Genomic DNA, 15641 nt, shown 5'->3' on the forward strand with positions numbered 1-15641 from the left:
CCCATCATTGGATATTGGAGCAGGTGTTCCGCTAGCGGAACGTCTAGATGTAAGAAGTTAAACTCTAGGCAGTCCGTTCTGTGAGCTTGTTTGACCTACCACTTCACAGCTGAGCCGTTGTTGCTCCTAGACGTGCCACGTTGAAAGTCATTGAGATCTTCAGTAAGAACATTTTACTGACTGTTTGTCTATGGAGATTGCATGGTGGTGTGCTTGATTTTATACACCTGTCAGCAACAGGTGTGGCTGAATTAGCCGAATCCACTAATGTCCACATACTTTTGGCCATATGGTCTATCTTGTTATTACCTGAGCAGATCACTGTGAATCCAGGATAGAGATCATATCTTCTCCTACACTCCCTCAGTGAAGACTCAGACCCAGAACAGTCAATTCCAAACCCTCCAGTGGTGTTTCCAGGTAGAACTGAAACAGTGGAGCCACAACCCATCTGTCTACACACTACTGCAGCTACATCCTCCTGGTCCCAGTCAGCTCCCACAGTCCTCCACTCTCCCTGGTCGTACCACTCCACTCCACCAGCACAGCGACTGCCTCCTCCCACCAGCCTCACATCATCAGGCTCTGAGAAAAGAAAAGAGAGAGACAGTAATCTTACTATTTTCTCACTAAAACACACCTATATTGTCTCTCATATTCTTCACTCCAGGTGAGAAACAATGTTGATTGAGTGACAAACTGTTTCTTACCTGAGCAGGTGAGTCCAACAGCATTACCAGGTAGACAGGTGTTGTTTTCTCTGTCTGAGGTGTCACAGTCCAGGAGAAGGGACTCTTTGCCTTTACACTGGAACTCTTTATCCCAGGTCTGACCCTCACCTTCTCCATAGAGCCCCCTGTAGAGCTGCAGGAACCCCACAGCCAAGCTCCCCACAGACTACCTCTGCATCTTGCCGGTCAAAGTCAGCTTCACACACTGAGGCCCAGGACTGATTGGACTTCACCTCCACTCTCCCAGAGCAGAGACCAGCTCCATCCACAAGCCGCACAGACTCTGGAGAAAAAGACTTGGTTGAACATTCAATCAGTTTTGTTGATGACACTGTCAAGGACTAAACACAAATATGTTGGATAAAAGATTGTAGTTTGCTATGTTTGATACTGTAAGAGGTAGAAATGGGTTCTTAGTCACTCAGGATGGGGTTGGGAATAATGCAGGCAGGAGACAGGAATAAGTTCACTTCACTTTATAGAAAATAAACAGCTGGACATCCATCAGGCAGCTTCACTTCAGTACCATCTGAACTACAATGATCTGCCCATGAACATCTCCCATAAACCAATATGACAAACACAAATATAATGTTTAAATACATCTGACATCTCCCTCTATTTAAATGAAATAAAAACACATAAAACATGATACATGGTAATATTGTATAATGTATAAATAAATCTCTCAATATGACCAGTCTCTTACCTGAACAGGTCACATGATGATAATATTCACCAATACAGACACCAGGTTCTCCTATGAAGCCACACTGTCTAATAGAAGACTCATCTCCACTACATCTCAATAGTGTGACTCCTCTTCTTCCATCTTCAGCCAGAGGTCCTCTAGATTCAGATACAGGATTCCCACAGTCCATCTCTCTACACACAACCTTAACCTCTCTCATCATTCTCCACAACACAGTACATAGACCCAACCACTCTCCTCTGTAGAAGACTTCCACTGTCCCAGAACAGGAAGTGGTCCCATCCACCAGTCTGACTGAGAGTTCAGCTGTAAACAGCAGAGAGGAAAACACAGTGGTGAGGACAGATGATGACAGTGATTCTGTTATTCTAACAGCAGTAGTGCTTTGTGGTTGACAAGTATTAGTAGTTCCATAAAACACTACTTGTTATTGGGGTTTAGAATGGTTTGTATGGACACATGAATTTCTCCATGTGGGATAATAAAGTTGACTAATATTGAACTGCTATAATCACTGTAGATTTATACTCTACCTACCTGGTGGACTGACGCTTTGAGCCTGGAGATCTGAGGAGAAGGAGAGAGACAGAGGAGAAAGAGAGAGAAAGAGACAGAGAGATAGAGAGAAACAAAGGAGAAAGGGAGGAGTCAGAGGAAGAGAGAGACAGAGGTTAAATGAACATCAACATGACCTTTCATGATGTGATGGGGAAGACAGGCTTATCGTTGGTATGGTGCAACAACACCCATGTGTACATACACTATATATACAAAAGTATGTGGACACCCCTTCAAATTAGTGGATTCTATTTAAGCCACTCCCCTTCCTGACAGATGTATAAATCAAGCACTCAGCCATGCAATCTCCATAGACAAACATTGACAGTAGAATGGCCTTAATGAAGAGCTCAGTGACTTTCCCCTCTCTTCTCCCCCTCTCCTCTTCCCTTCTCCCTCCTCTTCTCCATTTCTCCTCTTCTGCCCCTCTCTCCTCTCCTCTCCTCTCCTCTCCTCTCCTCTCCTCTCCTCTCCTCTCCTCTCCTCTCCTCTCCTCTCCTCTCCTCTCCTCTTCTCCCCCTCTCCCCTTCTCCCCTCTCTTCTTCTTCCCTCCCATCCCCTCTCTCCTCTTCTCCCCCTCTCCTCTCCTCTTCTCTCCCCTTCTCCCCCTCTCCTCATCTCCCCCTTCTCCTCCCCTCTCCTCCCTCCACTCCTCTACTCTTCTCTTCTCCCCACTTCTCCTATCTCCCCCTCCTCTCCTCCCCCTCTACACATCTCCCCTCTACGCTTCTTCCCCTCTCCTTTCCCCTCTCCTCTCCTCTTCTCCCCTCTTCTCCTCTCCTCCCCTCTCCTCTCCCCTCTCCTCTACTTTCCTCCCCTCTCTCCCCTCTCCTCTCCTCTTCTCTCTCTCTCCTCTTCTCCCCCTCCCGCATTCTCCCCCTTCTTCTCCTCTCCACCTCTCCCCCTCTCTTCTCCTCTTCTCCCCTCTCGTCTCCTCTTCTCCCATCTCTTCTCCCACCCCTCTTTTCCCCATCTCCTCTCTTCTTCTCTTCTCCCCCTCCCATCCCCCCTATCCTCTCCTCTCCTCCTCTCCTTCTCTTCTCCCCTCTCCTCTCTCTTCTCCCCTCTCTTCTCCTCCTCTCCACTCTCCTCTCATCTCTTCTCCCACCCCTCTTCTCCCCCTCTCCTCTCCTCTTCTCACCCACACCTCTCCCCTTGTCCCCCTCTCCACTTCTCCCCCTATCCTCTTCTCTTCCCCCCTTCTCCCCCTCTCCTCTTCTCCCCTCTCCTCTTCTTCCCCTCCCATCCTCCCTCTCCTCTCCCCTTCTCCCCTATCTTCTCCTCTTCTCCCCTCTCCCCCTCTCCTCTTCTCCCCCTCTCCTCTTCTCCCCCTCTCCTCTTCTCCCGCTCTACTCTTCTCCCCTGCCCCTCTCCCCTTTCCCGTCCCCTCTCATGTCCTTCCCACTGTCCTCTCCTCTCCACTCGTCCCCTCCCTCTCTTCTCCTCTTGTCCCCCTCTCTTCTCCCCCCTCTTCTCCCCTTCTTCTCCCCCTCTCTTCTCCTCTCCTCACCCTCTCTTCTCCCACGCCACTCCCCTTCCTGACAGATGTATAAATCAAGTACTCAGCCATGCAATCTCCATAGACAAACATTGGCAGTAGAATGGCCTTAATGAAGAGCTCAGTGACTTTCCCCTCTCTTCTCCCCCTCTCCTCTTCCCTTCTCCCTCCTCTTCTCCATTTCTCCTCTTCTCCCCTTCTGCCCCTCTCTCCTCTCCTCTCCTCTCCTCTCCTCTCCTCTCCTCTCCTCTCCTCTCCTCTCCTCTCCTCTCCTCTCCTCTCCTCTCCTCCCACTCTCTTCTAATCTTCTCCCCACTCCTCTTCTCCCCCTCTCGTCTCCTTTTCTTCCCCTCCCCCTCTACTCTTCTCCCCCTCTACCCTCAACTCTCTCCCTCTCTTCTCCCCCTCTGCTCTTCTCCCCCTTTCCTCTCCTCTTCTCCCCCTCTCCTCTCCTCTTTTCTTCTCCGCTCTCTTCTGCCCCTCTCAACTTCTACCTCTCTCTTCTTCTCTTCTCCCCTCTCTTCTCCCCCTCTCTTCTCCCCTCCCCTCCCTCTCTTCTCTTCTTCTCCCCCTCTTTTCTCCTCTCCACTCCCTTCCTTTTCCCTTCTCCTCCCCATCTCCCCCCTCTCCTCTTCTCCCCCTCTTCTCCTCTTCTCCCTCTCTCCTATTCTCCCCCTCTCTTCTCCCCCTCTCCTCTTCTCTTCCCCCTCTCTTCTCCTCTTCTCCCACCTCTCTTCTCCCCCTCTCCTTCTCTCCTCTCCCTCTCCTCCATTTCTCCTCTTCTCCCCTCTCTTCTCCTCTTCTTCCCCTCCAATCCGTCCTCTACTCTCCCCTTCTCCCCCTCTCCTCTCCCCTTCTCCCCCTCTCCTCTCCCCTTCTCCCCCTCTCCTCTCCCCTTCTCCCCCTCTCCCTCGCTTCTCCCACCCCACTTCTTCCCCTCTCCTTATCTCTCCATTTCTCCATTTCTCCTCTTCTCCCCCTCTCCTCTTCTCCCCTTCTTCCCCTCTCCCCTTCTGCCCCTCTCCTGTCCTTCCGACTCTCCTCTCCTCCCCCTCTCCTCCTCTCCACTTCTTCCCCTCCCCTTCCCCCTCTCCACATCTTTTCTCCCCTCTCTTCTTCTCCCCCTCTCTTCTCCTCTGCCTCCCCTCCCCCTTTACCCATCTCCCTCCTCTTCTGTTCTCCCCCTCTTCTCCCACTCTCCTCTTCTGCCCCTCTTCTCTTCTCCCCTCTCCCTTCTGCACAACTCCACAACACCTTTTCTTCCCCTCCCCTCCCCACCCCTCTCCTCTTCTCCCCCTCTCTTCTCCTCTTCTCCCCCTCTCCACTTCGTCCCTCTCCTCTTCTCCCCCTCTCCTCTCCTCTTCTCCCCTCTCTTCTCACCCTCTCTTCTCCCCTTCTCCATCTCTCCTCTTCTCTCCCTCTCCTCTCCACTTCTCCCCCTCTCCTCTTCTCCCCCTCTCTACTCCCCTTCTCCCCCTCTCTTCTTCTCACCCTCTTTTCTCCACCACTCCCCCTCTCCTCTTCCCCACCTCTGTTCTCCTCTTCTCCCCTCTCTTCTCACCCTCTCTTCTCCCACCCCTCTTCTCCCCTCTCCTCTTCTCTCCCTCTCCTCTCCTCCCCCTCTCCTCTACTCTTCTCCCCTTCTGCCACTCTCCTCTTCTCCCCCTCTACTCTCCTCTCCTTGCCCTCTCTTCTCCTCCTCCTCCCCCTCTCCTCTTCTCACCCTCTCCTCTCCTCCCCCTCTCTTCTCCTCTTCTCTTCTCCCCCTCTCTTCTCCTCCCCCTCTCCCCCTCTCCTCTTCACTCCATCTCTTACCCTCTTCTCTCCCTCTCCTTATCTTCTCACCCTCTCTTCTCCTCCCCCTCTCTTACCCCCCTCTCCTCTTCTTCCCTTCCCATCCTCCCTCTCCTCTCCTCTTCTACCCCTCTCCTCTCCTCTACTATTCTCCCCTTCTCCGACTCTCCTCTCCTATTCTCCCACTCTCTTCTCCTCTTCTCCCCTCCTCTCCTCTCCTCTTCTCCCCTCTCTTCTCCTCCCTCCCCTCTCTTCTCCTCCCCCTCCTCCCCCTCTCCTCCCCCTCTTCTCCGCTCTCCTCTCCTCCGCTCTCCTCTCCACTTCTCCCCCTCTCTTCTCCTCTTCCCCCCCTCTCTTCTCCCCTTCTCCACCTCTCTTCTCCCCTAACTCTTCTCCCCCTCTCCTCTTCTGTTCTCCCCTCTCTTCTCCTCTTCTCCCCCTCTCCTCTTCTCCCCCTCTCTTCTCCTCCCCCTCTCCTCTTCTCCGCTCTCCTCTCCTCTTCTCCCCTCTCCTCTCCTCTCCTCTTCTCCCCCTCTAATCTCCACTTCTCCCCGCTAATCTCCTCTTCTCCCCTCCCCTCCCCTTCTCCCCCTCTCTTCTCCCTTTTCCCCCTCTCCTCTTCTCCCCTCTACTCTCCACTTCTCTCCTCTCCTCCCCTTCTCCCCTCTCTCCTCCCCTTCTCCCCCTCTCTTCTCCCTTTCTCTCCCTATCCTCTTCTCCCCCTCTCCTCTTCTCCCCCTCTCTTCTCCCTTTCTCCCCCTCTCCTCTTCTCCCCCTCTCCCTTCTCCCCTCTCCTCTTCTCCCCCTCTCCTCTTCTCTTCTCCCTTTCCTCTTCTCCACCTCTCCTCTTCTCCCCTCTCTTCTCGCTTTCTCCCCTTCTCCCTTTCTCCCCCTCTCTCCCCCTCTCATTTTCCCACCCTCTCCTCTTCTCCCTTTCTCCCCCTCTCCTCTTCTCCCCCTCTCCCTTTCTCCCCTCTCCCTTTCTCCCCTCTCCCTTTCTCCCCCTCTCCCTTTCTCCCCTCTTCCTTTCTCCCTTTCTCCCCTCTCCTCTTCTCTCCTCTTCTCCCCACTTCTCCCCCCTCTACTCTCCTCTTCTCACATTCTCTTCTCCCATTCTCCCCCTCTCCCCTTCTCTTCTCCCCACTTCTCCCCCTCTACTCTCCTCTTCTCACATTCTCTTCTCCCATTCTCCCCTCTCCTCTTCTCTCCACTTCTCTCCACTTCTCTCCCTCTCCTCTTCTCCTCCTCTCTTCTCCCTTTCTCTCCCTATCCTCTTCTCCCCCTCTCCTCTTCTCCCCCTCTCCTCTTCTCCCCCCTCTCTTCTCCCTTTCTCCCCTCTCCTCCGCTCCCCCTCTCCTCCGCTCCCCCTCTCCTCCCCTTCTCCCCCTCTCTCCTCCCCTTCTCCCCCTCTCTTCTCCCTTTCTCTCCCTATCCTCTTCTCCCCCTCTCCTCTTCTCCCCCTCTCTTCTCCCTTTCTCCCCCTCTCCTCTTCTCCCCCTCTCCCCTTCTCCCCTCTCCTCTTCTCCCCCTCTCCTCTTCTCTTCTCCTTTCCTCTTCTCCACCTCTCCTCTTCTCCCCCTCTCTTCTCGCTTTCTCCCCTTCTCCCTTTCTCCCCCTCTCTCCCCTCTCATTTTCCCACCCTCTCCTCTTCTCCCTTTCTCCCCTTCTCCCCCTCTCCCTTTCTCCCCTCTCCTTTCTCCCCCTCTCCCTTTCTCCCCCTCTCCCTTTCTCCCCCTCTTCCTTTCTCCCTTTCTCCCCTCTCCTCTTCTCTCCTCTTCTCCCCACTTCTCCCCTCTACTCTCCCCTTCTCACATTCTCTTCTCCCATTCTCCCCCCTCTCCCTTCTCTTCTCCCCACTTCTCCCCTCTACTCTCCTCTTCTCACATTCTCTTCTCCCATTCTCCCCCTCTCCTCTTCTCTCCTCTTCTCCCCACTTCTCCCCCTCTACTCTCCTCTTCTCACATTCTCTTCTCCCATTCTCCCCCTCTCCTCTTCTCTCCACTTCTCTCCACTTCTCCCCCCTCTCCTCTTCTCCTCCTCTCTTCTCCCTTTCTCTCCCTATCCTCTTCTCCCCCTCTCCTCTTCTCCCCCTCTCCTCTTCTCCCCTCTCTTCTCCCTTTCTCCCCTCTCCTCCGCTCCCCTCTCCTCCGCTCCCCCTCTCCTCCCCTTCTCCCCCTCTCTCCTCCCCTTCTCCCCCTCTCTTCTCCCTTTCTCTCCCTATCCTCTTCTCCCCCTCTCCTCTTCTCCCCCTCTCTTCTCCCTTTCTCCCCTCTCCTCTTCTCCCCTCTCCTCTTCTCCCCCTCTCCTCTTCTCTTCTCCCTTTCCTCTTCTCCACCTCTCCTCTTCTCCCCCTCTCTTCTCGCTTTCTCCCCTTCTCCCTTTCTCCCCTCTCTCCCCCCTCTCATTTTCCCACCCTCTCCTCTTCTCCCTTTCTCCCCCTCTCCTCTTCTCCCCCTCTCCCTTTCTCCCCTCTCCTTTCTCCCCCTCTCCCTTTCTCCCCCTCTCCTTTCTCCCCCTCTTCCTTTCTCCCTTTCTCCCCTCTCCTCTTCTCTCCTCTTCTCCCCACTTCTCCCCTCTACTCTCCTCTTCTACATTCTCTTCTCCCATTCTCCCCCTCTCCCCTTCTCTTCTCCCCACTTCTCCCCCTCTACTCTCCTCTTCTCACATTCTCTTCTCCCATTCTCCCCTCTCCTCTTCTCTCCACTTCTCTCCACTTCTCTCCCTCTCCTCTTCTCCTCCTCTCTTCTCCCTTTCTCTCCCTATCCTCTTCTCCCCCTCTCCTCTTCTCCCCTCTCCTCTTCTCCCCCTCTCTTCTCCCTTTCTCCCCCTGTCCTCCGCTCCCCCTCTCCTCTTCACCCGCTCCCCCTCTCCTCTTCTCCCCTTCTCCTCCTCTCCCTTCTCCCCCTCTCCTCCTCTCCCCCTCTCCCCCTCTCATTTTCTCCCCCTCTACTCTTCTCCCTTTCTCCCCTCTCCTCTTCTCCCCCTCTCCCCCTCTCATTTTCTCCCCCTCTACTCTTCTCCCTTTCTCCCCCTCTCCTCTTCTCCCCTTCTCCTGTTCTCCCCTCTCCACTTCTCCCCCTCTACTCTCCTCTTCTCTCCCTCTCCTCTTCTCCCCCTCTACTCTCCACTTCTCTCCCTCTCCTCTTCTCCCCTTCTCTTCTCCCTTTCTCACCCTCTCCTCTTCTCCCCCTCTACTCTCCACTTCTCTCCCTCTCCTCTTCTCCCTTTCTCCTCTCTTCTCCCTATCCTCTTCTCCTCCTCTCCTCTTCTCCCCTCTCCTCCTCTTCTCCCCCTCTCCCCCTCTCTTCTCCCTTTCTCCTCCGCTCCCCCTCTCCTCTGCTCCCCCTCTCCTCTTCTCCCCTCTCCTTTCTCCCCCTCCCTTTCTCCCCCTCCCTCTCTCATTTTCTCACCCTCTCCTCTTCTCCCCCTGTCCTCTTCTCCCCCTCTCCTCTTCTCCCCCTCTCCTCTTCTCCTCTTCTCCTCTTCTCCCCCTCTCCTCTTCTCCCCCTCTACTCTCCTCTTCTCCCCCTCTACTCTCCTCTTCTCACCCTCTCCTCTCCTCTTCTCACCCTCTCCTCTCCTCTTCTCACCCTCTCCTCTTCTCTTCTCCCCTTCTCTTCTCCCCATTCTCCCCCTCTCTTCTCCCTTTCTCCCCTCTCCTCTTCTCCCCCTCTCTTCTCCCTTTCTCCTCCTCTCTTCTTCCTTTCTCTCCTCTCCTCTTCTCCCCTCTCCTCTTCTCCCCTCTCTTCTCCCTTTCTCCCCCTCTCTTCTCCCTTTCTCCTCCTCTCTTCTCCCTTTCTCCTCCTCTCTCCTCCCTTTCTCTCCCTATCCTCTTATCCCCCTCTCCACTTCTCCCCCTCTCTTCTCCCTTTCTCCCCCTCTCCTCCTATCCCACTCTCCTCTTCTCCCCCTCTCCTCCTCTCCACTTCTCCCCTCTACTCTCCTCTTCTCACCCTCTCCTCTTCTCCCCTCTACTCTCCACTTCTCTCCCTCTGCTCCCCTTCTCTTCTCCCTTTCTCCCCTCTCTTCTCCCTTTCTCTTCTCCCTTTCTCCCCCTCTCCCTTTCTCCCCCTCTCCTCTTCTCCCCCTCTCTTCTCCCCCTCTCCTCTTCTCCCCCTCTCTTCTCCCTTTCTCCCTTTCTCCTCTTCTCCCCTCTCCTCTTCTCCCCCTCTCCTCTCTTTCTCCCCCTCTCCTCTTCTCCCCCTCTCCTCTTCTCCCCCTCTCCTCTCTTTCTCCCCCTCTCCTCTTCTCCTCTCCTCTTCTCCCCTCTCCACCTCTCCACTTATCCCCTTCTCCCCCTCTACTCTCCTCTTCTCACCCTCTCTTCTCCCATTCTCCCCCTCTCTTCTTCTCCCCCTCTACTCTCCTCTTCTCCCCCTCTCCACTTCTCCCCCTCTACTCCCCTCTTCTCACCCTCTCCGCTTCTCCCTTTCTCCTCTTCTCCCCCTCTCCCATTTCTCCCCTCTTCTCCCTTTCTCCCCCTTTCTCCCCCTCTCATTTTCTCCCCCTCTCATTTTCTCCCTTTCTCACCCTCTCCTCTTCTCCCCTCTTCTCCCCTCTCCTCTTCTCCCTTTCTCCTCTTCTCCCCCTCTCCCCTCTCATTTTCTCCCCTCTTCTCCCCCTCTCATTTTCTCCCTTTCTCCCCTTCTCCCCCTCTCCACTTCTCCCTCTAATCTCCTCATCTCCCCCTCTCTTCTCCCCTTCTCCCCCTCTCCTTTTCATGTTCTCCATTTCTCCTCTTCTCCGCCTCTCCTCTTCTCCCCCTCTCCTCTTCTCCCCATCTCTTCTTCCCCCCTCTCCTCTTCTCCCTTTCTCCCCCTCTCCTCCTCTCCACTTCTCCCCCTCTACTCTCCTCTTCTCACCCTCTCCTCTTCTCCCCCTCTACTCTCCACTTCTCTCCCTCTGCTCCCCTTCTCTTCTCCCTTTCTCCCCTCTCTTCTCCCTTTCTCCCCCTCTCCCTTTCTCCCCCTCTCCTCTTCTCCCCCTCTCCTCTTCTCCCCCTCTCCTCTTCTCCCCCTCTCCTCTTCTCCGCCTCTCCTCTTCTCCCTTTCTCCTCTTCTCCCCCTCTCCTCTTCTCCCCCTCTCCTGTCTTTCTCCCCTCTCCTGTCTTTCTCCCCTCTCCTCTTCTCCCCCTCTCCTCTTCTCCCCCTCTCCTTTTCTCCCCCTCTCCACTTCTCCCCCTCTACTCTCCACTTCTCTCCCTCTCATTTTCTCCCCCTCTCCTCTTCTCCCCCTCTCCTCTTCTCACTTTCTCCCCCTCTCCTCCTCTCCCCCTCTCCACTTCTCCCCCTCTCCACTTCTCCCCTTCTCCCCCTCTACTCTCCTCTTCTCACTCTCTCTTCTCCTCTTCTCACCCTCTCTTCTCCTCTTCTCACCCTCTCTTCTCCCATTCTCCCCCTCTCTTCTTCTCCCCTCTACTCTCCACTTCTCTCCCTCTCCTCTTCTCCCCTCTCATTTTCTCCCCCTCTCCTCTTCTCACTTTCTCCCCCTCTCCTCCTCTCCCCCTCTCCACTTCTCCCCTCCCATTTTCTCCCCCTCTCCTCTTCTCCCCCTCTCCACTTCTCCCCCTCTCCACTTCTCCCCTCTCCACTTCTCCCCCTCTCCACTTCTCCCCCTCTCTTCTCCCATTCTCCCCTCTCCTCTTCTCCCCCTCTCCACTTCTCCCCCTCTACTCTCCACTTCTCTCCCTCTCATTTTCTCCCCCTCTCCTCTTCTCCCCCTCTCCTCTTCTCACTTTCTCCCCCTCTCCTCTTCTCCCCCTCTCCACTTCTCCCCCTCTCCACTTCTCCCCCTCTCCACTTCTCCCCTCTCCACTTCTCTTCTCACCCTCTCTTCTCCCATTCTCCCCCTCTCTTCTTCTCCCCCTCTACTCTCCACTTCTCTCCCTCTCCTCTTCTCCCCCTCTCCTCTTCTCCCCTCTTCTCACCCTCTCCGCTTCTCCCTTTCTCCTCTTCTCCCCCTCTCCTCTTCTCCCCCTCTCCCATTTTCTCCCCTCTTCTCCCTTTCTCCCCCTTTCTCCCCTCTCATTTTCTCCCCCTCTCATTTTCTCCCTTTCTCACCCTCTCCTCTTCTCCCCTCTTCTCCCCTCTCCTCTTCTCCCTTTCTCCTCTTCTCCCCCTCTCCTCTTCTCCCCTCTCCTCTTCTCCCCCTCTCCCATTTTTTCCCCTCTTCTCCCTTTCTCCCCCTTTCTCCCCCTCTCATTTTCTCCCCTCTCATTTTCTCCCTTTCTCACCCTCTCCTCTTCTCCCCTCTTCTCCCCTCTCCTCTTCTCCCTTTCTCCTCTTCTCCCCCTCTCACCCTCTCCTCTTCTCCCCTCTTCTCCCCCTCTCATTTTCTCCCCTTTCTCCCCTTCTCCCTTTCTCCCCTTCTCCCTCTCCTCTTCTCCCCCTCTCCACTTCTCCCTCTAATCTCCTCATCTCCCCTCTCTTCTCCCCTTCTCCCCCTCTCCTTTTCATGTTCTCCATTTCTCCTCTTCTCCGCCTCTCCTCTTCTCCCCCTCTCCTCTTCTCCCCATCTCTTCTTCTCCCCATCTCTTCTTCCCCCCTCTACTCTTCTCCCCTCTCCTCTTCTCCCCCTCTCCTCTTCTCCCCCTCTCCTCTTAGCCCCCTCTCCTCTCCACTTCTCCTCTTCTCCCCCTCTCCTCTCCTCTTCTCCCTTCTCCCTTTCTCCCCCTCTCCTCTTCTCCCCTCTCATTTTCTCAACCTCTCCTCTTCTCCCTTTCTCCTCTTCTCCCCCTCTCTTCTCCCCCTCTCCACTTCTCACCCTCTCCACTTCTCACCCTCTACTCTCCCATTCTCCTCTCCTCTTCTCCCCCTCTCTTCTCCCTTTCTCCTCCTCTCTTCTCCCTTTCTCTCCCTATCCTCTTCTCCCCCTCTCCTCTTCTCTTCTCCCTTTCTCCCCCTCTCCTCTTCTCCTTTCCCCCCCTCTCCTCCTATCCCACTCTCCTCCTATCACACTCTCCTCTTCTCCCTTTCTCCCCCTCTCCCTTTCTCCCCCTCTCCCTTTCTCCCTTTCTCCCCTCTCATTTTCTCCCTTTCTCCACTTCTCCCCCTCTCCACTTCTCCCCCTCTTCTCCCCCTCTACTCTTCATCTTCTCCATTTCTCCTCTTCTCCGCCTCTCCTCTTCTCCCCCTCTCCTCTCCCATTCTCCCCCTCTCTTCTTCTCCCCCTCTACTTCTCTCCCTCTCCTCCCCTTCTCCCCCTCTCTTCTCCCTTTCTCCCCCTCTCCTCCTCTCTTCTCCCTTTCTCCTCCTCTCTTCTCCCTTTCTCTCCCTATCCTCTTCTCCCTTTCTCCCCCTCTCCTCCTATGCCACTCTCCTCTTCTCCCTTTCTCCCCCTATCCTCTTCTCCCCCTCTCCTCTTCTCCCTTTCTCCCCCTCTCCTCCTATCCCACTCTCCTCTTCTCCTTTCTCCCCCTCTCCTCCTATCCCACTCTCCTCTTCTCCCTTTCTCTCCCCCTTTCTCCCCCCTCCCCTCTCCCTTTCATTTTCTCCCCCTCTCCCTTTCATTTACTCCCCCTCTCATTTTCTCCCTTTCTCCCCTTCTCCCCCTCTCTTCTCCCTTTCTCCCCCTCTCCTCTTCTCCCCTTCTCCTCCTCTCCCTTTCTCCCCCTCTCCCCCTCTCCCTTTTTCCCCTCTCATTTTCTCCCTTTCTCCCCCTCTCCCCCTCTCCCTTTCTCCCCTCTCATTTTCTCCCCCTCTCATTTTCTCCCTTTCTCCCCTTCTCCCCCTCTCTTCTCCCCTTCTCCCCCTCTCTTCTCCCTTTCTCCCCCTCTCCTCTTCTCCCCTTCTCCTCCTCTCTTCTCCCTTTCTCCCCCTCTCCTCCTATCCCACTCTCCTCTTCTCCCTTTCTCCCCTCTCCCTTTCCCCCCCTCTCATTTTCTCCCCCTCTCATTTGCTCCCCTTTCTCCCCTTCATCCCCGCTCTTCTCCCTTTCTCCCCCTCTCCTCTTCTCCTCCTCTCTTCTCCCTTTCTCTCCCTATCCTCTTCTCCCCGTCTCCTCTTCTCCCTTTCTCCCCCTCTCCTCCTATCCCACTCTCCTCTTCTCCCTTTCTCCCCCCTCTCCTCCTATCCCACTCTCCTCTTCTCCCTTTCTCCCCCTCTCCTCCTATCCCACTCTCCTCTTCTCCCTTTCTCCCCCTCTCCCTTTCTCCCCTCTCCCTTTCTCCCCCTCTCCCTTTCTCCCCTTCTCCCCCTCTCCACCTCTCCACTTCTCCCCCTCTCTTCTCCCCTTCTCCCCTCTCTTCTCCCCTTCTCCCCCTCTACTCTTCATCTTCTCCATTTCTCCTCTTCTCCCCTCTCCTCTTAATCTCCTCTTAGCCCCCTCTCCTCTTCTCCCCCTCTCCTCTTCTACCCTGTTACGAATCCATTTGGCCCAGCGGTCTAGGGGTGATGGATACGAGACCCGTAACATAAATCATGCAAATTATAATCGTGACAAGTAACAGTGAGAACCAACAAACCACACACAACTGAAATCTACCGTCAAACTCAAAAGGTTTATTTTAAACACACGGTAAAAGGATGTGAGAAAAGGGGCTGAGTTGGACCCAAGCAAAGAAACAATAATCCAAAAACACCCCTAAGCTAGACTAGCCTATTTCCACAACAGCTAGCTAACTAACCAAAAATACAGAGGGTGGTCCGCCCAGTTCTAACTAGGGTACTTAGACACAGTATTCCTACGGGTAATGTATGCCCATGGGCGACTTGTCTTGGTACCCCCTTTTCCCACCAAACAAACAAACAGTCAAACAACACTCACAGGATTACCGGACAAATGTGACATGAGGTTTCAAAACAAAAGAGATCAACACAGAGATGTAGAGCTAGGGACAGAGAGAGAGATTGGACAGAGAGAGATTGGACACAAAGATTGATCACAGAGTGAGAATGAGCTAGCGAGAAATTGATCTGGGGAGAAAACAACTGACTGGGTTTTTTAAACCAAGGGAAAGGGGCTGTGATAGGTTGAGGGAAAAGGAACAGGTGTCTTCTGTTTGGGGACTGATTGATGAGTGATTGGGTAGTGATGATTGTCACCTGTGAGGGGAGAAGGAGAGAGAAAATAAAACACACACAGGATACATACAGGATACCTGTATCCGTAACATCCCCTCTCTTCTCCCCCTTAATCTAACCCAGTGTGGTTAGATTAACCTCTATGGGCTAGGTGGGACGCTTGCGTCCCACCTACGTAACAGCCACTGGCAGCCTGTGGCGCGATTTTCAAAACCTTAAAAATCCTATTACTTCAATTTCTCAAACATATGACTATTTTACAGCTATTTAAAGACAAGACTCGTTAATCTAACCACACTGTCCGATTTCAAAAAGGCTTTACAACGAAAGCAAAACATTAGATTATGTCAGCAGAGTACCAAGCCAGAAATAATCAGACACCCATTTTTCAAGCCAGCATATAATGTCACCAAAACCCAGAAGACAGCTAAATGCAGCACTCACCTTTGATGATCTTCATCAGATGACAACCCTGGGACATTATGTTATACAATACATGCATGTTTTGTTCAATCAAGTTCATATTTATATCAAAAACCAGCTTTTTACATTAGCATGTGACGTTCAGAACTAGCATACCCCCGCAAACTTCCGGGGAATTCGCTAACATTTTACTAAATTACTCACGATAAACGTTCACAAAAAGCATAACAATTATTTTAAGAATTATAGATACAGACCTCCTCTATGCACTCGATATGTCCGATAGCTTTTTGGTGAAAGCACATTTTGCAATATTCTAAGTACATAGCCCAGGCATCACGGGCTCGCTATTTAGACACCCGGCAAGTTTAGCACTCACCATAATCATATTTACTATTATAAAAGTTTGATTACCTTTTGTTGTCTTCGTCAGAATGCACACCCAGGACTGCTACTTCAATAACAAATGTTGGTTTGGTCCAAAATAATCCATCGTTATATCCGAATAGCGGCGTTTTGTTCGTGCGTTCCAGACACTATCCGAAATAGTAAAGAAGTGTCGCGCATGGCGCAATTCGTGACAATAAAATTCTAAATATTCCATTACCGTACTTCGAAGCATGTCAACCGCTGTTTAAAATCAATTTTTACGACACTTTTCTCGTAGAAAAGCGATAATATTCCGACAGGGAATCTCCTTTTCGGCAAACAGAGGAAAAAATCCCAAAGGCGGGGCGGTCGGGTCACGCGCATAAGCCCAGTGTCCCTTGATCGGCCACTTGAGAAAGGCGATAATGTGTTTCAGCCTGGGGCTGGAATGACGACATTCTGTTTTTTCCCGGGCTCTGAGCGCCTATGGACGACATGGGAAGTGTCACGTTAGAGCAGAGATCCTTAGTAAATGA

General features: G+C 53.6%; 1 long non-coding RNA gene across 1 annotated transcript; it reads right to left on the minus strand.

Annotated features, from left to right (window-relative positions):
- Positions 1–1192: 1192 nt before the first annotated feature.
- On the minus strand, positions 1193–2013 carry LOC123733156 (uncharacterized). Its single transcript, XR_006763629.1, has 2 exons — positions 1981–2013; positions 1193–1749 (listed from the first exon to the last, which is right to left on the minus strand). It is a non-coding gene; the product is annotated as an uncharacterized lncRNA (long non-coding RNA).
- Positions 2014–15641: the final 13628 nt, after the last annotated feature.

The sequence above is a fragment of the Salmo salar genome, unplaced genomic scaffold, assembly GCF_905237065.1.
Source record: "Salmo salar unplaced genomic scaffold, Ssal_v3.1, whole genome shotgun sequence".
Taxonomy (NCBI): Eukaryota; Metazoa; Chordata; class Actinopteri; order Salmoniformes; family Salmonidae; genus Salmo; species Salmo salar.